The sequence below is a fragment of the Sinohyriopsis cumingii genome, unplaced genomic scaffold (genome assembly GCF_028554795.1).
Source record: "Sinohyriopsis cumingii isolate HCF-2022 unplaced genomic scaffold, ASM2855479v2 utg000426l, whole genome shotgun sequence".
Lineage (NCBI taxonomy): Eukaryota > Metazoa > Mollusca > Bivalvia > Unionida > Unionidae > Sinohyriopsis > Sinohyriopsis cumingii.
The window spans coordinates 7,899,553-7,922,559 of NW_028315897.1; the positions used below are offsets into that span (position 1 = coordinate 7,899,553).

Consider the following 23,007-nt stretch of genomic DNA (forward strand, 5'->3'; position numbering starts at 1 on the left):
ATGGAATTGTGTGTGTGTGATTGGATTTTTAACGTAGCTTGAATAATTTTTCAGTCATATTGCTACGATGTCTGCAGTGTGGCAGTTTATAGTGATGTATAGCACTGGGGCATCATGCTGCAAACATGTAGTATGATGTTGCACCCAGTCACATTATCCTGACACCAGGCCGATCAGTCCTAACACTAACCTCTTAATGCTGAGCGTCTAGCGAGGTAGCTGTTAATACCATTTTTGTAAGTCTTTGGTATGACTTGGCTGGGGTTTGAACCCATGACCTCCCGCTTCTGAGGCGGACGCTCTAACCACTAGGACACCGGAGTGGTCAGAATGGAATTGTAACAATTACAATGGAAGCAATTTGTATTATGCTTGTTGGGGCATTCCTCACTGATGGCTGTCAGTGACATCATCATGGGAATGTGTAACAGCCACATTTTGTAAGAACAAGGTGTAGTTGGTGAACAATACAGACACTTTTCTGCCATTTCCACTGGCATCATCTCATATGATGTTATTTAAAAAAACTTCCTACAACATACTCACAACATATAAAACCTATATGCAAATCTGATGAAAGCTGCTTGTGTTTCTGAAACACATATTCCATACTGGTGGCAAGAATGTCCAAATCTACATTACAAAAATGAAAACATTACCATCCACCTAGGAGTTGCAAATGTATGAAATCCTCTTGTTGGGTAGTTTTACTAACAGGCTTTACAGCAGGGCCTTCCATTAGATTTAAATGTGGCAGGTAAGTTGACAAAGTAGAGTGGGGGGTTGGGGGGACCTACCCCAATGGGGATAATTCATTTTTTTTTTAAAGTAGCATGGTGTAAAGTAAAAGTAGATGGGCTGATAAGGAATCCACTGAATTTACAGACTAAAGGTTCAGACATTTGTTTTTAAGAGAAAAATGAAAGAAGGAAACAATACAACAGATATTTTAATATGACTTTAATGTTTATTTTCTAGATTTAATTAAGATTATGAATCAGAATCAGTCTCCAACTCCACTGTAAAGTTTATCTATTACTTCTTCTGCTCAGGCACCTGCAAATTAAAACAAAATTGTAATGCTTAAATAAAGTCATATCATCTCAGCACTAGTTACATATGCAGAAGTCATGTTAATCAGCATCATAAAAATGTATGAAATTTTCTTCACTGCACTTGTGCTTCCCTTACTATCGTTAAGCCATGATACAAGATAACTTTGTACTTACTTATCATTTCTGGCAAGTGGATGGTGCAATCAATTTGCACAAAGATAAATTTATTTCATCCAAATATTTCATATGAATAAAAATTCCAAATGGAGGCACTTGTCCGATCAGACAAGATATATGCATATTGTAGTTAGCTGGACTCTAGCTTTGATAGTCCTGGGCAATAGGATAAGCTGATTTTGTTATCAGTTTAGAAATGCATCCACTTTGCAAATACTATGCTTTAAAAGACGACACTGAATCCAATGTTGATGAAATAAGAGTCATTTGGATTACCTTGTTTTTTATCATTCTGCGTTGGTTGGGTGCATATTTGAGGGTCTCTGATATGGTCTCTTCCATTCCATTTGCCTTTGCTTTGCCATTAGTTTTCAAGCAGGCTTCTGCAAGAGTAATACAATGTTTTAAAAAAGTTTCACAACAAAGGTTGCATTGCATTTTTCTAAATGCCAGCAATAATCAATGGAATATTTTTAAAACATGTACTTTGAAATGTGGTCTCAAGTTACTTTATCAATTCATTTAAAAATCTCTGGCAAGTCACATGAAAAACACAATTTAAATCAAGCCATACTTACTTATCAAAACCTGACATATCACAAGCTCTTGAAATGCTTTTTTCCCTTTACGTCCCTTTGGACTATACTCTGGCCAGTCTTTTTGTTTTAAGCTTTTTCATCATCCTGCAGACACTATCCCCAATTGTAAACCTGCCAAGGGAGCTCAAGTAGCATATATGAAAATAATAATAATAATAATATTACTATTTTTTGATTTTGATATTATTATTAGTAGTAGTATTTCATGATCGATGTGACAAAATATGCTTGTATATAGTTATTTTTTGCCATGGTTTTGCAAGCAAATTTAATTTCTCTAACTTGAAAAAAATTTGATAACATTAACTATGCAACACAATGTACTAATAGCAATTATAAACCAAATTAACCACCGTGAATCTATTAACTTCATAAATGACATTCACTCAAGGATTGAATTAAAGTAGCCACATAATATGTAATAGTGTATATGTAGTAAAATACCTGTTACATGTTCATCTCTAAACATGTTTTGGCCTACATCCGTAAGACAAAACAGCCGACCACTACATGTTCACCCCACCCCCAAAAATAATTATACAGGCACTGCAGAACTTGTATAATGCATATTGAGGTTCACAACAGCAAATAAAGGTTATAACAGTTTTTTTTAAATAGAAAATAAAGCCCCAATTTACCATCTTCTTGGAGAGTTTGGGATTCTCCTCCAACCTCTGGCAAAGGCCCTCTAGTTCCTCCACTGAATCACATGGCATTGCAAGAATTTCTTCTCTATATTCTGTGTCTGGGCCTTGTGTATGAACTTGGAGGGCCAGCTGCTCCAACAAATTCTCAATATTTGTGTCCAATTTCATAAGTACATTGAACTGGAAATCTGTAACAGATTTGTGATGACATTAGTTTTGAAAGATCAAGATCATTATTATAAACTCCTTAAAAAGATCTGTACAGTGAACATGGGTTTAACAATGAAATATATTTATGGAATGAAATACATGGTTTTTGTACAGTTTATATGAAAACTTTTCCCATTATCCTTTATTTTTTTATTCCCTGGATATGTTGTTTCACTGCTGGTGTCTGTAAAGTCTGCATTCAATGTAGATGGTTTAGGCGTCTGACTTACACAAGACAATGGTATACATCAGAAAGAAAAATAAAAAAAACCAATGGAATGATGAACAGTCGACACATCAATGAAAAACAATTCATTGTTTATTTGCACAAATAAGTCTTGAACAGTATGTTTTATGACCTATAATTTAATTAATTAACATCTCACAATGTTCTGAAATAACAGTATCTAAGCTACAAGAGCTTGTGCTTTCATGTCATAATCTTCCATTTTGCAAACAAAGTTTGATGTTGAATCAATGTATATGACCTTAGCATTGAACACTAACATTCAAAATGTCTACAAGATGACAAGACTATTATCAACTGAAGTGACAACAAACCAATGAGTTTTACGTGCATTGAACATAAGCATTTTTAAATGCTACAAAATGTGTTTTTAGTGTATGGCCACAAATTACCCAACATTTTGTCAAACATAAAACAGTTCTACTACCTTAGATGAGAATTAAATTCATAAATACAGTGTATAATTGACCTACTCGTATTTAGAGAGCTGTAAATGAAATAAGAGATTATATAAAAGTCAACACCTGTAGTATTTGTTTCATTATTCTATAATGTACATTTTTTTCCATCCTCAATACTTACTACTTGCAGAGGAACTGGCAGAGAGAAATCTTTATATTCTCCACTCCAGAGTGGATGGGGATGGTGATGGTGTTGTCCTTCTGGATGCAGCTAAAGTATAAAGATTATCACTACTCCTTAATTGCAGTAAAAAAGAAACAAAGAAATCAGACTGGATTTTTTGGCATGTAAACAAAATGCATACTGGTTGCAATGACCACTGTATATAAAGCAGTGATACAATATATCACAAAATGCATTCTTTTTTAACAAAACATCTAATCTCATATATACAGCATCATGAGTAAGTAAGTACTCTTAAACACATCTTATTAAACAGACAGAAAAATGATGAAATTTATACATACTTTTGATAAAGAATTTCCAATTGTGGCATGGTATAAAAGCAATTGATAAAAAATAAAAAGAGACCAGATAAACTAAATAGAACATACCAGCAGGATAAGAGGAAATCTTGGAGTCTGCAAAATACTCTCCATTTCAGGAGGTTTTGGATGAGATGGCTGACCAGAAAGGTTTCCACTTGAGATTTTCATCTTTTTTCAGTTCTTCATTTTCATCTGAAATGTCAATGAGAACTTGTAAATACTGTACGAGTCCTTGAATACACTGACTCCTTGTGACATACAGGGTTTGCAGAACAATCACTAGCAATATTCACCACTTTTAAATCCAGCTGGTGAATTTTCACCATGAAATGCATCCGAATGCAGTGAATAATCCTGGATTAAAGACAAAATAGTGTACAGAAATGTGCAATAAATTAGTCAAGCTCCAGACAAAACAAAAATATGATTTATCTCTGATTCATAATGACTTTTCTTGTGCTACACATTTTACCAATGCAAATTACATTGAATTTTGTAAATTAAATGGTACAATTAAGATATGTATGTCAAAAGATTACTAATCTTCAGCTTTCCAATTAATGCTATACACAAGTATCAAGTCATGTATTTAGTCTCTCACCACCAATAAATGCATTTTTAAGTAATCATCCTAGAGTGCACCAAAGTCATGTGAACTTGATCCAATTCCAACATTACTGCTGCCTGAGTGCTTAGATCCAGTATTGCCTTCACTAACTGATGTTATTAATACCTCTCTCTCATCAGCATAATTTCCATCATTTTTCAAAACTCCCATTGTAAAACCTCTGCTGAAGAAACTAACACTACACCATAAGGATTTAAAGAACTACTGCCCGGTTTCTAATCTCCAATTCATATAAAAAATCTTACAAAAGGTTGTTCAATCCCAGCTTGCATCTTGTCTGAATTCAAACAGTCTTTTTAGCAATGTACAATCTGCATATCGCCCTTGCCACAGGACACAAATTGTGTCTGCAAATAGATTACACTCCAGCCCAGTTGATCTATGTTGTGGTGTTGCACAGGGGTCTGTTCTTGGACCTGTTCTCTACACTCTATACACTCAGCTGCTCTCAAGTGTCATAGATCATCATCCAGTGTCTCACCAATTGTACACTGATGACACCCAAATATACAAATCTAGCCACCCAACTGAAGTTGATGCTACCATCCAAGGTGTAGAGATGTGCATTTCTGATGTGAAATCATGGATGACTTGTAACAAGCTGCAGGTGAATGATGATAAAACTGAGGCCATTCTGATTACAGCACAAAGACTTTCTCATTCACATCCTTTACCTCACACAATAAATATCAGCAACACCAACATTAAATTCACACAATCAGTACAAAACCTAGGTGTTACTCTGGACAGTACTCTCACATTGCACCAACATGTCATGAACATATGCAAGGCTGCATATCTTGAGCTGAGACGCATCAGCTCCATTCTCAGATATCTTTCAGTTGATGCCACTAAAACACTTGTGTGTTCATTACTACTTTCAAGACTGGACTATGGTAACTCAATTCTGTCTGGTTCATCTTAATATCTACCGCAAAGACTTCAAAAAGTTCAAAACATAGCTGCTTGGATCATACTTAGAGTACCACAATCAGAGCACACCTCCCCGCTGCTCTGTACCCAACACTGGCTATCCATTCGATCCAGAATCAAACACAACATTAGTTCTCTGTGCTACGTTTCACTAACAGACTCTAGTCCAACATACCTATCCGACCTCACCTATGTGTACACACAAGCAAGATACTTACACTCCTCTTCCGACAATCATATACTCATTATTCTCACTATGAAAACAGAGTCACATGGACAGCATTCTTTTGCATACCAGGGCCCAGCAACATGGAATGAATTGCCCACTGAACTTAGACACAAAGACGCAGTGATCGCATTCAAGAGTGCTCTCAAAACTACTTATTCTGACTGCAAAAACAAACTTAATGACTTAATAATGTTAACTACCTTAAATATTCTCAGCATGTTTTTTATGTTTTCTAATTTCATGGTGTTTGTTTTTGTAATCATATCATTGTGTATGTTTTTATGTTGTCTAATGTTGCAAAGGGCTTAGAGCTTCTAAAGATTAGGCGCTATACAAAGTCCTCATTATTATTATTATTATATTTAGCTTGGATGAATATTTTTTAAATCAGTGGCCATAACTAAAACAATGGGATTTTGTTTTATGATCATAAAAGTATGTTGGACACCATCCATGATGTACAATGCTGTCTGACATTTCTATGCACCTAAGGTTTCCATCTCAAATATCAAAGCAAAATGCATACCAAATTTGACAGATTGACAAAAATAAAAAAAAAGCAATGCTTACCATTTGAAAAGAGGCAGTTGTCACTAGAATATTCTATTCAAAATGATATTAATTTTGGACACAGGGGATACCACCCCCATGTTTTCCTGACTCGTGATATGTCGGCCTATTCTGTGCACAGCTTTAAAAGATGTAATGTTTATCCATCGAGCTATAGAAATGAAATACATTTACTGTAGACTGTTTCTGTCAGCAGTTACGTTGAGTAATTAGGTCAGGTTTATAGCTAGTTTACAAAATTCAATGTAGAATGCCAATAAATGACAAGATATATTTTTGCAAACTAAAGTGATCTTGAAAAAAGATTAGCAAAGTTTAACATTTTATAAAAAATAGGCTATTATGTGGAAAAGAAACAACAATGAAATAGGATGCAATGTGTTTACGTCTAGTTTTGGAAGGTACCGTCTCTAAGGTACCGTCATAATTGTACCGTAGTTTAATGGGTGGAAAGGCCATTGAAAGGTAAGGGCAGTGCGGAGACCATCGAGTATGTTCCAGAATAGCTGAATCTTTGTAGATACATAGATCCATTCGTAACTTCAGTCCGCAAGCGAAACACTGTACTTCGTATCCCAATCCTGACTCAGGTCCGAAGTAGACAAATCCTGTTCTAGCTAAAACATACGAAGAAGGTAATCCTTCCCTATCCGTAGGCCATTTTTGAAACATGTCCAATCGACGGGCACAATCACAATAGTCAGGTAAGAAGACTGGAAAATGGTAGGGTTTGAACTTGGAGTTCTCGCTGGATTTCTCACTCGATTCTTGCCGTGGCGAAGTCATCCTTCTGGTGGGTGGCTATCCTCTTACAACCAATGTTTTATACCGACATGTCCATACGGCAAAGTAAAGTGGGTGGGAAGCCGCACTCACTTCTGCTACACGATTTGATAGACTTTTTCCAAGGGTCGACTGATGATGTGGTGTGTGGGTAAACGTACAGTCTTGTTGGGTTGATAGGTGGTCACTTTCTCTAGACTGCAAGGCTTCTTTCAATACGCCAAAGTTGACCACTCGACTGGTACGATAATTCAGAGTAAGTCCTTTCACTTTACACTTCGTGTGCACTTCTTGTTTGTCCCAGTATTCATAGCCGTAATTTTTGGGACCACCACTGACGAAACTTAGAATCTTGTCATCGGGGTGCTCGTCTGTCCAGGCTCCTAAACGGTCTCCTTCGATGTCAGGGTGCTGTTGACTCGGGTGATCGATATAAATGCAACTGTCCACGTCAAAGTACAAGACACGTTCCCCTAACAGTTCTAAAGCTTCGTACAATTTTAAGCGAGCATGAGCTGTCATGTAAGCTGCAATGATGACATTTCCAAAGGGGTCATCTTCTACAAAGTTCAGATCTTCTTCGTAATTCACCAAGATCAAATCCTCACGAACGACGTCCACGTGTTTCATGAATTTGGCTTTGTTGTGAATCATCTGAAAGTAGCGGGAAGGTTCGGTCAAATACTCCGTCTTGGGTAAACACGGTCATTGTGCCATTTTACCCCACAAGCAATTTAACATCACTTTGGCAAACGATCGCCTGCCTTCGTTTTTCTCAATGTGATCTAAAGTAATGCCTTCTTGTGCCCAGAATTTCTCTCTGAATGTCTTTTGGTCTTCGGGAGTGTGACACCAGGACAGATAGCCACTGGCTTCTTGCTCAGTTTCAAAAAGGCATCCACGTAGTCTGCGAAAATGCCTTTCTGCGTGGGGTCACCCTTGTGGAATTATTGTGTCTTGGGAAAGTGGCAAATTTCGTACACTTCTAACAGTTGGTATCCCATGTTCAGAGCTTTGAACAATTCTACGCTGACCCATGTCCCCGTCAAGGCCCGTTCTTCCTGGGTGTGATGACAAGGTTGATCTTGGTTGCACGTTTCAGCACAGGTACGTCACAAAGGAAACATAAGTTTGCCTTGGCAATGGCGAGGTAAGACTGGATGGTATAGGTTCGTGGGAGGCACAACTTTGCACTTGATCAAGCCTTCGTAGTGTCGAATGTTTTTTAGGTCGATGTGTTCGATGAACAATTGTGGGTGCCCTGCAGGAAAGCAACAATATTTGCACACGTAGGGATACAGTGAACACACGTCCAAGTATTTGATTTCTTCTCCTTTCTCTTCATCAGCTTGGTACAGCAAACAGGTGGCATTGGTCCTTCCTCCGTACAAACTATCCCTCGGGTTCAGGGGGTCCATGAACTGGTAACTTTCCATGAGGCGTTTAAACTCGGGATCGGTGTTCAAACGGTGATCGTATTTGTGTTCCCACATTTCCACCACTTGGTATCCTTCCTGTTCTAACTTTAGGCGTCGCTGACAAATGGCCTGGTACAAGTCTTCCATGGTTCGTTGTAAGAACTGATTTTTAGTGCCGCGGTCAGGGTAACAGACGGGACATCCGTGAAATAAGCAACCGTTAAACTCGTACATGATCTTGGGGTTTTCTAAGTCCCAGCCATCGACCGAATGCATTCCGATGATCTTTTCGCCCTGTCCGTTGCGGGCATGCTGAATCCATTTGTCTTCCTTGTCGCACAAGTAATGCAACCAGCATGGGGCTTTGACCGAGTATTGACGTTTGACATAGTTGGTCGTTTGAGGACTGATGACAGCCACAGTGTTTTCAAGCATGAATCGTTGTCGGTAGACTAAGGAACACGCTTTGGCAATGGTGCAAGCTTCTTTCAAAGGATCAACCCCTCCGTGTTCTATGAACAGTTCTCGAAATTTTCCACAGCATCGCCGTAAAATGTCCACGTCGGAATGACGATACTTTAGCATTTCTTCCTGAAAGTCGAAAGGGTCGGAGGCGTGAGCCTGGTACCAAGCGTAGAAAGTTTCTCGTTCGGTACGCATGTTGTCAGGGTCGTAATAGTGTGCCTGAGGCAAATGGGGTAGAACGGCGTGTTGATTGGCTTCTGTATTGAAAAAGTGTGGAAAGTACCCTTTAGCCATTTCTGTCATTCCAAGCATTTTAGGCATTCGACTCAAAGGCATGGCTAAGTAGCTCATCGAATCTTTAAACTGCACTTGTCCCACTTGCAAGAAAATGATTTTGGCTCCGTTCAAAGTGACTTTAGGACGCTCGGTGCCACGTTCCGTATAGCATCTCAAAAGAAACTGTCCATCGTATCCGGAGAAATTATGAGCCATCACCGTGGCATGGTGATGACATTCTCCATAATAATGTTCGATGTCCTCTTGGCTCCACGTCTTGTCGATGGGGTCTAAGACCCATTGTGTGCAATCGGCTAGTGTGTTTGGTCCTTGAAAGATTTGTTCACGCCCTCCAGGAATCTTACTGCAGTGAGGGCAATAACTCAAGATAGGTTCTTGAATCACTTCTCGCACGCTCGATGAGCCACGCAGAAATTAGGAATGTGAATACCGGTCTCTTGCATGCATTCGAAATCGAAAAAGATGAAATTGCCTTTCTTCTTCTTGTGACCATCCTCTTTCTCTGGTTGGGATTGGTATTTTTGCATGTAGCATTGGTGTTCCAAGTCCACGATGCAGTGACATATGTGACATTTTTTTTTTCCTGAACATACGTGTGCCTTGGTACTGTTGATACATAGACCTTGTCCACACATTGGGCACAATCTCAGGAGTTGACAAGCACATTTCTTCTGTGAACCTTGCATCTTCAGATGTTGTTGGTAACAGGCAGGGCTGACAAATGTGCGCAGACAAGCAGGACAATGCACTGGTTCTTGCCCTTCGCTCAGACAGGGTTGAGAGGCCAAACATCCTGAGCATTTCGATCCACAATGTTTGTGTTGCTCTCGATTATTATAACCATCATAAGTCACATTTCTCACAGTAATATTTGTATCCCAGGAATCCAGTGATAGTTGTAATGGTATCGAAATGGTCATCGTGATGATAGAGGTGAATGTATTTTCCATCCTTAAAGTCTTTCCCTCGAAACAACAGAGACCCGCGCACTTCTTGAGGGTGCACTTTCAAGGTGTATCGTGGAGCTAGGGCATCTTGCAATTTTTGCATCTCAGGAATGCCACAGGATGTGTCTTTGGACAGGCATGCTTGTTGTAACAGAAGTTCTGCTTCATTTCGTTGTTTGGCTCGGTTCGATTTTCGAATGTTCTCCCAGGCTCTTTTCCATTCTACCGTGTCGTTCTTGTCGGCATAGGTTCATCCCACCATGATGGCTCGGGCTAAACACATGTGGTCTTGAAAATTGTTAATTTGGACAAGACTTGTTTTGGTAATGCGAAGGTTGTTGACCAATAAGGTCTTTCTGCATTGTCCGGTCCCTTGAGGAGGAGAGACGTGGGTCATGTCCAGTGTGGCTTTTCCATCGGTGATGTCAAACTGGTGATTAGATTGTTGCACGTGTTGAATCTTGTCCATGACTTTGGAAGTGGTCAATTCTACAGGGCTGCTAAACTCGATCCAAACAGGGGATTTCAAGCCGTCATGTTGTATGGAAAGTCTCAAGCGATCATCTTCTTTGGGTTGACATTGTCGCTTGAGTGTGGTGAGCAAAGAATCCCACATGTCGGTGATGAACCCTTCTGCTTTCTCTAACAGTACTTCAGACTTGAAATCTTTAAACTTCACTGTGTATTTGTAAGCCGTAGTTCTAAATTTTCTAGAGGGACGCTTTTCCGTCTCTCGAATGTCATAGTACTATTCAGGGTTGACTAAGGGTGGTAAACTTTGTTTAGAGGGTTTGGATTCTGGTTCACTCATGTCCTCTTCAAAATCACTGGCATGAATTTGTGCCAAGACTTCAGCCCTGGTACGAGGCGATAGATCACGTTTCTGCCTCTTACTTTCTTCTTCTTTCTTCTCAAATGAAGTGGATCATTTCATCTCGATAGCAAAAAGTCAAATGACTAAAGTTTAAACACCATGGACTAATTTATAGTCATAGCAGACCAGCGTATATAAAGGGTATGTGTCTTGTCCTTTCACTATTCATTTCACTCTCAAACTGAGCACAACGATGGAAGAGACTACCAAGATCGAACGTTTCATCAGAGCTTTGCGAGGGGTCATTAGAAAATTCTCTTCAGACCAGCCGAGGGACTACTCTCCTTCCTTTCAAGATAAAAGTCAAGATACTTGCTATATCTGTCAGAAGAAAGGGCATTGGTCTTCAGAGTGTCCAGACCGTCAAAAAAGAAAAAAAAGGGGTTAGAAGGGACAAAAGTCAAGATACCTGTTATTATTGTCAAGAAAAAGGACATTGGTCACCAGACTGCCCAAGAAAGAAACAAGAGGAGTCAGAAGAAGAGAGGGATTCTTCAGAGGAAGAGGAAGAAGAAGAGGAAGAAAACAGACAGGTGAAGAAAAAGAAACAGAAGAAGAAAAGAAGGGAAGAAAGTGAGGAGGAAGAGGAGGAAAAGACTATGACGGTGAAGAAATTAAAAAAACAGAGAGTGAACAATGAGACAGAATAAGTCTATGAACTTTTTAAAGTGCTGTGTTGTGAATTGTGAATTGTAAATATTTATAAAAGAATAAATTAATTATAAAAGGTAAGTGTCTTTGGGTTTTGATTTTAAAATAGGAACCTACACTCACGCACACTCATACACAGACAGGTACTATTGGGTAAAATGATTTTTTTTAGTTATTGGCAATTGAAAGTCTATCTCTTTTCGAGAGACGTGGATGGCCCTGAAAAGGGCCTTTTTTGGTGTAAAGGGTGAGTTTAAACAATCAACTTTAACTGTCTTAAGCCTTTGCCACGGCCAAGGCCTAATTCTGGACTGCGTACTGTTGATGATGATTTCGTTGAAATCACTAAGGGTGGTGCGGTAGGCGTAGTCACAGGGTTGGAGTGTTTAGCTTGGGAAGGTCGTATTCTCTTCAGCCGTAATAAAGAAGTCTGATACATTTGTTTCAGACTTCTCAACTCCGCTAAAATGTCTAACAGTACCGTGACCGTTTGATTTTGACACCCTTGTTTCTTTGCTGCTGCTTCTTCTTCTTGTTGTTTTTTTCTTACCTCTTCTTCTTGCTGCTGTTGCTGTAGGAGAAAAGCTTGTTCCGCTTCCTTTTTGCTGTTGTATAAATTTCTCCAATTCTTCTTTCTGTCTCTGTCTAAGATTTTCCATGTACGGTAATGAAGGAGAAGGTGAAGAAGGTTCAGGAACAAATTCTTGCAAGGTAAAAAAATCCACAAAATCCCAATTCACCTCTTCTGAAAGTAAGTCTGGGTTCCCTTGGGTAGTCTCCACCATCAGTGCACCCAAACTGATCGTTTTCTGAGTTTCCGTCATGTTGAAAAACTGTCGCTTAGATTGACTGCGCACAGGCGCTAGCGAATCTATATAGTCTATGTGACGTCACAGACTGCTCTCTTCGGATTGGACGTGGGCTGACTGAATTTTGTAACGCGTGTTTGGATTGGTCAACAAACTCAATCCGTTTCAATCCTTCCTCTCCCTATAAATAAGTACAGTTCACTGCATTCCTTCACCTGTTACTCAGCACCCCAACATGTGGACCGACGTACAATCTTCAACGCTTGTGTCTTCGATGATGTTCCGGACGGACATACCAATGTATGTCCGATCCAACTGGACAGTTATCCACAGGACAGACACCAGCCTGTGGATGCGAAGAATCTTATGTGGAGCATCAAGGATGCCTCAAAAGAGTCTTAATCTATGGTCCTGCAGTCAGGCGCAGCCTAAGGTCAAGAAGAAGATGTCACAGATGCCCTTTATGTTAAGGGTATATTAACATAAAACCAAAGGCCCTTTTCAGGGCCATTCCTATCTCTCGAAAAGATCTTGACTTTCAATTGCCTACCCCTTTTTTATTTTTTTGTTTAAAAAATAATAAAAAAATAGAGACCCCTCCCTGTTTCAATTTTCGCCTGTTCCATTTTCATAGACCCATCAGGTCGGGACCTTATTAAAATAGGGTCCCGACCCTGTTCCATTTCCCCTAGTCCCAAGACAGTCCCACGATTTATTCCCCATGTTCAATTTCCCTTGTCCCTAGAGTGAATAGTTTTTTTTCTTTCTCCCATGTTAAATTCCCCTTGTCCCTAGAATGGATATTTTTTTTTTCTCCCATGTTAAATTACATAGTCCCCAGAGTGGATATACCCTTTTTAACATGGAAGTTCCCTAGTCCCTAGACCGTCCCTATTCACTACTACCATTGTCATTACCAGCCTGAAACCCAATTTAATGCCATTTGTATAAATTCATTTCAAATAAATAATTGAAGTGTAAAGTCAAGCAAGTATTCTGTTTGCAGATTTTACATTTTAGATATTATAGTAAAGTCATATTTTCTCTTGTTTAGTAAACTTTATTGCAACTGGTTCCAAAATAGTAAATCTTATTTAATGTTCATTCACCAGAATAGGTATTAATACAATCCCGAATTAACTGTATGGTACTAAAATATACCCTGATCTTGTGTGAGATTGTAATATACAGAACTATACCTCAAGACAACAATAATATATTTAATTTATATTATATCAAGACTGTCATGGTTATGAACTCCAACTTTATTCAGGTTTTTTCATAATCAATGATCATCTTGTGCTATGGTTGAAAAGAAATCAAAGTTCAGTTTAACTCCATTCTCTCCACATTTGTCAGTTGTTAAGAGGCATACTCATCCTCAGTGTTATAGTAAAATGTAATCTTATTTGGATCAATCTTGGTGGTGTAATATATGAATGGAGAAAGAATATTATCATCCAGATTAAAATATGTTTTATTCAGACTCTACTAAAATTTTTAGTTGGATATGGGTTACGGAGCCTGATGTGTACGAACAAAGCAATGTGTACCATGACCTTTTTCATTTAACATTTTAAACTCCTGCAGAAGAAAGAGATTTTTTAGATCCATTAAACTGTATTAACAAAAACATTTCTTCAGTATGATTTTCCTTTACTTAGTATTGACAAAACTCATATTTTAAAGTTGTTGTTTTTTTTGTGTTTGGTTTGGCCTTTTATGGTAAACCAACACAAGTAAGTTATTTAGTGCCAAGGCACTTTAAGTATAGTGCCTTGCCCAAGGACACACCATGGTAGCTAACCCAGGTTGGTCTGATGGTAGAATTTGAACCTACCTTATTTCACAGGTCCAGAAAGCTAACCACTGAGCCACTACAGCTTCCCATCTTATAGTGGAATGCTGGTATACTTTATGATCAAGAAGGATGGGTTGGGGTATGCATGTTGCATCTGAAAAAAGTGATGGAATTTTTGTTTACATAATATTTTAGTCATACAATATGAATCATTTTCTATAGATTTAAGATGTATCAGATCAAGTTAAGAAAAATCATATATTCTGTTTCCTGGGAATGTACTAAAATTCACTGTTATTGTTTGATTTTTTGGTAGTAAGCTTACTTGGTATTTTTTTCTTTTTAACTTGAATACCTAATTTGTTAACATCCTATTCTAAATCTTCATAGTTCTGTCTATTAAGTGACAACTGTTGATACATGTAGGGAAGTTTCTGTTTATATCTTTTGATTTTTGTGATTCTGGAAGTTGCAGTATTTGTTGTTGTACTATTAACCATTTCAGTAATTTAATGAATGCAGAGTATACTGCTCTATAAATGAAATTTAAGGGAAAATAATGTAAAAGTATGTTTCACTGCAAATATAAATTGTTTAAAATAATATATCATTTATCATATGACTATTCAATTGTGGTAACTAGTATTCCATCCAATATCTATATATTAAAATATGTCTTTTCATACAGCTGGTGATCATTTAGATACAAGTCCAATTGAACATAATCAAATGATCAATGCAGGTGTTTTTATTAGTAGTAGTATTGCAAGTATAAGTGTTAGTATTAAGATTTCATATACAGGTATGATAAGTGTATCATAATGTTTAAATGATGCTACTTGTTACAACATAAAATATGTTCATTGAAACAAATGGTTCACTGGTAAATTGGCAGCAAAGGTCTTCACTGAATTATGTTGCATAAACTATTTTACAATAAAACATATATGATGCATCTCAATTATGATGAATGTGAGGAGGAGGATTAATAATAATGCAATTTAAGTTATCTTCATAACATAAGTTCTAGCAGATGTGTAATTTTTATGTGGTTCATCATCAGTTTGAAACTGGTCTATGATTTCTGGATCTGGACATATCTGGTCCCCTGCTGTTGTGCTGCTATGGTCTTTACAGTTCATTAGGATATCAGTTACACTTGGTTTACATTTAGAACCCCATGGGATAGAATGCCCAGTTTGAAACTGAGAGAATGGTTAATTATCCATAATATAACTCCTGCAGTTATTATTAGGTTTGATATCAAGGACTTTCTTTAAAAGCTTTTCAACTCAGGTTCTGTTTTACCATACAGATAAATAAAGTCAAATTCAAGGCTTTCAGATTTCTCCAGTTTGTTTCATGTGTTGCAGCAGACAGACTGTATATTGCCACTGTACCATATAAATATCAGTGCTTAGTCTGTTCTCAGTTGCTGTGGTTTGATTAGTTACAAGTGTCATCACATGTGACTAATTATTGACCAATGTAATGAAACTTGTATAATTAGAAGGCTGGACATAGTACACAATTAATTTTACTATATGTTCTCTACATTTGTTTCTCAGTACTGACCTTTCCACTGTGTGACAATCAATGCAAATCATATGTTAATCTAAAATACCTTCAAAGATGACTTCACGGTGAAGTTCTTGTCAAAGGTTGACCTGATCTTTTTTTAGATCATTGACTGTCAACATAACAGCATGTAACCAGAACACGTATTTCACTTCCGGACCATCACCAAGGCCTTATTACTCACTGTGCACTGTCGCCAAAATACATACAGACAACACCCTGAGCTCATATTATCAAGAATAAACAGTTACCTTTAAATCCCTACCAAAAATGCATAAATAAAACTCTTCTATCACCCCCAAAATTAGAGAGGAAAAAATGTTCTAAAAATAGACTAGAACTACATTCGTGGGTACTGAACTGGAAGTATTAATTGTGATGTAATTCCTGACAGGCTCCATGTTTTACGCCAATTTTAGTCAAACTTTTATATTTGCATGCTATACCTATTTCAACTTTATACATGAAGTCTTTTTGAATTTCCTTGCAAGGAAAACATGTGACACCTGTCAGAAAGTATGTAGTGCTGGTGTTCCACAGGGTGCAAGTTCTGGTCCAAGTGCTCTTGAGAAACCAAAACTAAATTTGCTATATCTTCCTTAATTATAGGAATTTTTCAATGCAGTAAAAACCTAATTGTGATACAAGACAAGCCCTGTCTGAAAATATGTTTGAAAGTTACAAATGTTGATAAATTCAGTTTAATTGGCAAATTAAATAAACGTTTAAATTTTAAAAACTAAATTTTATTGAAAACTTAAATTTTCATACAAGTTTTAAAACACAGTTTGACAAATTTTAGACAGAAAAGTTGACTAATGAATGATATTTAAAACAAATGGTAGTTTGGGTCTGTATAACTGATAACATTTTTCCCAGGGGTAGTGAAGCATCATAGCTCATAGTGATTTTGGCAGCAAACCGCAATATGCCTGTCCAGATGCATATAGGTGTACACACTAAAGAAACAATGACAGGTGCTATGTTCCACATTTATTGTGTCAGGTACTTAGGCAGTTGTTTCCATAACTAATAGCACATTCAGATTTAAAGTTCTAATGGGACCACTACCATCTTTTATAGCAAAAATGCATTCCATTTCAATGTCGATAACAACAAAAGGTGGCAATGGGATAGGAAAATAGTTTCTAAGGAGGTTCTACCTTACTGAAAAATGGTGCTGATCTCTCTCATGAAAACCTAAGCCATGTCTTTGAGGTGCCATATATCAGTGTGGTGATATGAACTAATCTTGGTCACTTATGGCAGTACACTGCACATGCCCTTATGAAACCATGCTATTACCACCAGACTACTCAGGAGAGCTTCCAAGCTGATCCAACTCTAACACTTTGTTCCAGATACCAGGCTAGACCTGAAAAGATACAATATGTTTCACTTAATTCTAGAAAACAGTAAGATCTATGTAAATGAAGTTAAAATGTGTTAGATATGGTGATTTCAAATTAACATTAAGGTTGCAAGCATGGGGGAAAATATTAAACTTGACAGAGTGACACTCAGAAATGTGAAGCAATGGCCATGTATTAAAGTGTTAAATTCATCCTAAAAGTATATGAGGTTTCTAGAAGCACATTTAGCCATTTACAAGTTAAATAACTAATCAGGTAGACTATGTATCATAAAGTTTAAGGCAATGTTGAGGTGGTGAGGTTTGATCATTGGTGTAAACATTATTACATACCAGTATACAGGAAAGTCAAGTGACAATGTACTAAATTAGAATGTGTTACTATAAGCATTCTTATTCATGAGGGAAATAACAATTTTGGATATTGCAAGTGAATACAGCCAAATGTGGTCATACAAATCAACTATAAGCACCAATAAATCCTATATCATCAGCTAAATGTGAAATTCTCATCCCCAAAACTTGTAAACAAGGATGGAAATTTGCATATGTGGGACATATACAATGTACTTGTTAAGATCAAATGTGCAAACATAATTCAAATGATCTATTTGAACATTTATATGGTATTTTGAAGAGTGTTGGTTACCAATTATTAAGCTCATTGATTGAGTGGAATCAGATATCAGCTGATGTTTCAATACCGCACGCTGTCAAAGTACTAAATTGAAATATGTTACCATACATAGGCATATTCATGATGAAAATAACATTTTGGGATATTTTCAGTGCACATAGCCATAAATGTGCTTTACAGGTTCACTATAAGTACAATGTCAGCCTATATGATGTACTGAATGTGAACTTTTGATCCCAAACATTCTAAAATGGATGGATATTTGTACATGTGGGATATGTAACCATGTACAAAGTTAAATTCAAATAATTTGTTTGAATGCTTCTTATGTAATCTTTAGAGTGTCAGTTAACAAATAGTATTAGTAATTAATAATGCATAAAGCAAGATGGATCATTAGAATTCCCATAACATCATATAGGCCACAATGCCGCACTACACCAATAATATCTTAACCTAACTGAACAATGAAATGGAATGCATTTTGTATTCAACTTACATCATTTTGCTTTTTTCTTACATCCAAGGGTAAATATACCTGGGGGAAGCATATTTTATCCCTTTGACCTGTATTTCATTCTCAGACAGCTTAAAATGATTTAGTACAGAACTTGAGTAGGTTCTAGTATAAAGTTTTCATCGCTGTCCTCTCACTAAATACCTTATAACTATGTTTATAAAGAATTACTGAAGGCTATACAAGCAGATGTTTGTTACTCAGGAAGTGACCCCATCGTAAACACATAAATTAACTGATTGGACCCCTAATAAATAGTCTGAATGGCCAATACAAATTATAATTTTGTCTTCATGTATTTTTAATGAAGGTCTCATTTTGACTACAAAGATATTTTCTCTGACAAAATGTGACAAAAATCCAACATTGGAGCTTTTATATGGTGTAGGAATACATACATGCTGATAACATTTAATATGATTCCCAAAAATGTTATATATGTGCATTTTAGGGGTTTTTTAATTATTTTTTTTTAATTTTTTTAAAATTTTATTAAAACTTTTAAAATAAAAATTAATTTTTTACTTTTAATTTCATTTTTATATTTTAAAAGTCAATATACATGACATATTAAAATTTCATGTGTCTATCATTAATAATAAAGATTTTATACCAATTTAAACTTTGCTCTAATACTGCCCTGACAGGACATAGTACACAATTTTACTATATGTTCTCTACATTTGTTTCTCAGTACTGACCTTTCCACTGTGTGACAATCAATGCAAATCATATGTTAATCTAAAATACCTTCAAATATGACTTCACGGTGAAGTTCTTGTCAAAGGTTGACCTGCTCTTTTTTTAGATCATTGACTGTCAACATAACAGCATGTAACCAGAACACGTATTTCACTTCTGGATCATCACCAAGGCCTTATTACTCACTGTGCACTGTCACCAAAATACATACAGACAACAAAACCCTGAGCTTATATTATCAAGAATAAACAGTTACCTTTAAATCCCTACCAAAAATGCATATATAAAACTCTTCAATCACCACCAAAATGAGAGAGGAAAAAATGTTCTAAAAATAGACTAGAACCACATTCGTGGGTACTGAACTGGAAGTATTAATTGTGATGTAATTCCTGGCTGTATTTAAAAACTCTAAAGATCTTAAATGTGTGCTAGAGGGTAGGGTTAGCAGTTATACTCCCAATTATGTTTGTGATGAGCAAAAGCAGCTGCACAAATTTGAGCTTTTAGTTTGGTTCTGGTAGGGTCAAAGGATGCAGGTACATTTTACATTCATTTTTTACTAGAAATAGCTATTTTCAATATTTTTCTGTGACAAGGCAACTAAAAGAATCAGTATGTGCCTTATGACTGAATAAAGTTCACTTGTACTATAACAAATTAGCATACTTTTCATCACCCCTCTACCATCAAGATTATTTTATATTTACCTCTGTAGCAGACACAAATAAAAGTCGGCAGCTCATTTGCAGACTAAGTTACGCATATGATCTCCAATGCTCATCTAACTGTGACAGGCAGTCACCAACAAGCCAACCTATTTCCATGCCTAACTCAAAGTAAATCTGAACCACATTATAGATTTAGCTTATGTGTAAATTTATAAATGCTAGGCTTGTGATAATTAGGTTCATGCCTTCTACCTTAAAAATTAGAGGGATGTCAAAATACGAAACTATCCAGTGAGACCTATGATGTTAATTTTAATCCCTATGGGATTTGTGACATAAAAAACCCAAATGCTTTATGTATTAAAAGGTAACTAATGGGGGCAGGATCTGCAGTGAATCAATGGTTAGTATGCTAGACTCCTGATAAAAATGTTTGTGTTAAAATCCTGTTATCAAGTCAACCAGGTTACCTACTGCAATGTACCCTTGCCTTACTCCAATTCCCTCAGTACTCAGTAAACAACTAGTGTTGCTGTACATAACAAAACCAGTCCATATTGATTTTACATATTTTACTAAATCCTGACAAAAATAATTCTCTAAATAAAGAATGATTAATATGTGATGGTCTCGCATGTAATCAAACTCTTCCAAGCTTTTAATGATATGAACCGATTTATCAATGTTTATCAAATTTGCATGAAAAACTATTTCTTATTTGTCATCAAATATGTTCAATGTTTTGATCATATAAGCATTTCTGCTACATTAGATCAAAATAATCTTTTTGTCAGAAATAGAGCCCTTATAGTATTTGCAAGGTCAACCAATCAGATGCAGAATTTGAGTTTAATATGAATGAATATTTTTTTTACAAAATTGCTCTTTTGCTATATCTTGATGAGATAAATCTATTCACCAAGTCTGATAAAATTAATGAGAAATAGTTTTAAGAGCAGTAGCAAGAATGGATAGTGAGATGTAGAACCACCACATTATATGCATAGATTTTGCTTATAGCCTCAGACATACAAGCAAATAATTAAACAAGTCAGATCTAAATTGGATCATAAACACTGTTGTGCAAATCATAAGAAACTCTGCCAATCAGATGCAAGGTCACTTCACTACCATACCTTTATCACACTCATAATAAGCATCATTGTGAAACTTGACTATATAAGCCCAATGGCCAAGCATGATCAAACTTGAATCAGCAGTAGTGGTTATAACCTCAAGTATTTGTATGCATCTTCACTTCTTCAATCTAGATCTCATTTATATAAGCATGTATTCTAAGTTTAGTAAAAACTGCACTACATGTATAAATATTGCATGCAGTGGTAACATACTCAGATGAAAGATCACCTTATTATTATTAATGGTTAACACTCATCAAACTTCAAGGACAACTTAATGATTTTAGCCTATATTGTGGAAGTATGGCTTTTAGGCTGGTTAAAAAACTCAACTAATCTTATACATGATCACATGTATATACTTGGATTTTGCTCATTATTAGATTTATCCAAGATGTTGATTTAAGCCCAAAACCAAGTTTTATATAAACAAATTGATCAGAACTATGGACTCCAAAGTAGCTAATTTCTTACTGTTGAAAGACAGAAGGGGATGTGAAATAAATAACACACTCTGGACCATTACATAAACCCACTTAGCCTTTTGACCAGTTGAGATAAAATATCAACAATATGTTAAATAAGATTGATAAATTATGTTTTCTCACATTACCTCTAGCCCTTTTCAACATGGATGGTATTTTTCTTCCACATATGTCAGCTCTTAATTAGTGGCCCTTTCCCATCATGAATGTTGTAGGTGAAACTCTCAGAATTAGGCTTTTTAATTTATATCTGTAGAAGAAAAAAAAACTATTGGTCTGCATATATCAATGTCACCATTTCTGTATTAGATTAAAATACCATGTGTGTGTGTGTGTGTGTGTGTGTGTGTGTGTTAATTTTAGAATTTAAGCAAACTTGTCTCCATGTGTTTATTTTAAAACTGATGATGATAACACATAACAGGTTCAATGGATAAAATGTTATTTCTTACTTCTTACAACTGCTCATTATAACTGAATTTACATTCAATGTTTGTTTTAATTAACATATTTGGGATAATGGGCAAATTATTTATTTTGTAGTTTATCATTATATCATTTACCAGTCTTTTATCATTCAAATATGTAAAATATAGAACCATTATACTGACTTCATATTCTATATGATATCCCAGCAATACATATTAAGCAGATAAGTGCAAATAAAAATGTTCAGAATGTAAAATTTACTCCAAGCTCAAAGAAGATCAGCAAAAGATAATATCCAACAAATTACCAAACAAAAAGCGAAGTTAACGCAGTTACCTTTATTATGATGTCTCCAACACCAACGGTACTGTACAGCTACGTCTTCTGAGTTTTACCGTCATCTTGTCTTTCAAACCAGAATTAATTTCTTGAGCTCTTACAAAATGAAGAAACTTTTAAATACTATAATTTAAGCAGCTTCTTTACATCCCATCAGATAAATTATGGCACAGTGTTATGTCTGTCAGCAAAACGCAACTTCACATTTGGACGGCGCGCTGTGTGAGCATCGCCGACACAGCAACTGACATGAATTCTCTATTAGCAGACAATGATTCGGAATAAATCCTTCGCAAATCTAACATTCTCGATTTGTCATAGTTCCACTTTTCATTGTTGCATCTGTTTGATTGTACAATTGCTAATGATGTTCAATGAATCAACTTCAATTCATCTGCTGTCTGAAATCCCGGTTCAGTTGGTATTTTCTTCCGCGCATGATGCCGTGTAAATAAAAGATACGGTCGACATTCAAAGTGGTTTAGGTTAATTTATTATTTTTCTTTATTAAGGTCATTTGCAGAAAGTGTTTCGCTAGGGTGAGAAAAAAAATATAACAAAAAGAAAACTTTCTTTTCCAACGCTAATACTGTATATATTTCAATTTGTGATTGATGCTATAAAAAAAAAAAAAAATGATAATAAAGCATTTTAGCCCGTGGCTTTGGCACGGCACTCGTTTTTGTGGGTTTTTTAAAATGTTGTTAGTGTTGTTCTGGGGTTGTTTTTTGTGTGTGTACCACACTAAAAAACATACCAGGTATTAGGCCTAACGTAGGAAAAGAAATTATCCTCTATTTATTACTATTCTTACTGTCAAATGACGCAAAAGTGATCAAATTGCTATT

General features: G+C 36.2%; 1 long non-coding RNA gene across 2 annotated transcripts; it reads right to left on the bottom strand.

The window, feature by feature from the left end:
* Window positions 1–945: 945 nt before the first annotated feature.
* LOC149774137 (uncharacterized) lies at window positions 946–22,763 on the bottom strand. 2 transcript variants are annotated; one of them, XR_016417016.1, is made up of 9 exons: window positions 22,157–22,763; window positions 21,520–21,641; window positions 17,032–17,243; window positions 14,330–14,444; window positions 3,952–4,077; window positions 3,518–3,607; window positions 1,811–2,666; window positions 1,509–1,615; window positions 946–1,056 (listed from the first exon to the last, which is right to left on the bottom strand). It is a non-coding gene; the product is annotated as an uncharacterized LOC149774137 (long non-coding RNA). The 2 variants fall into 2 exon arrangements; XR_016417017.1 differs by lacking the exons at window positions 946–1,056; window positions 1,509–1,615; window positions 1,811–2,666 and having other exon boundaries at window positions 2,753–3,607; window positions 17,037–17,243; window positions 22,157–22,748.
* Window positions 22,764–23,007: the final 244 nt, after the last annotated feature.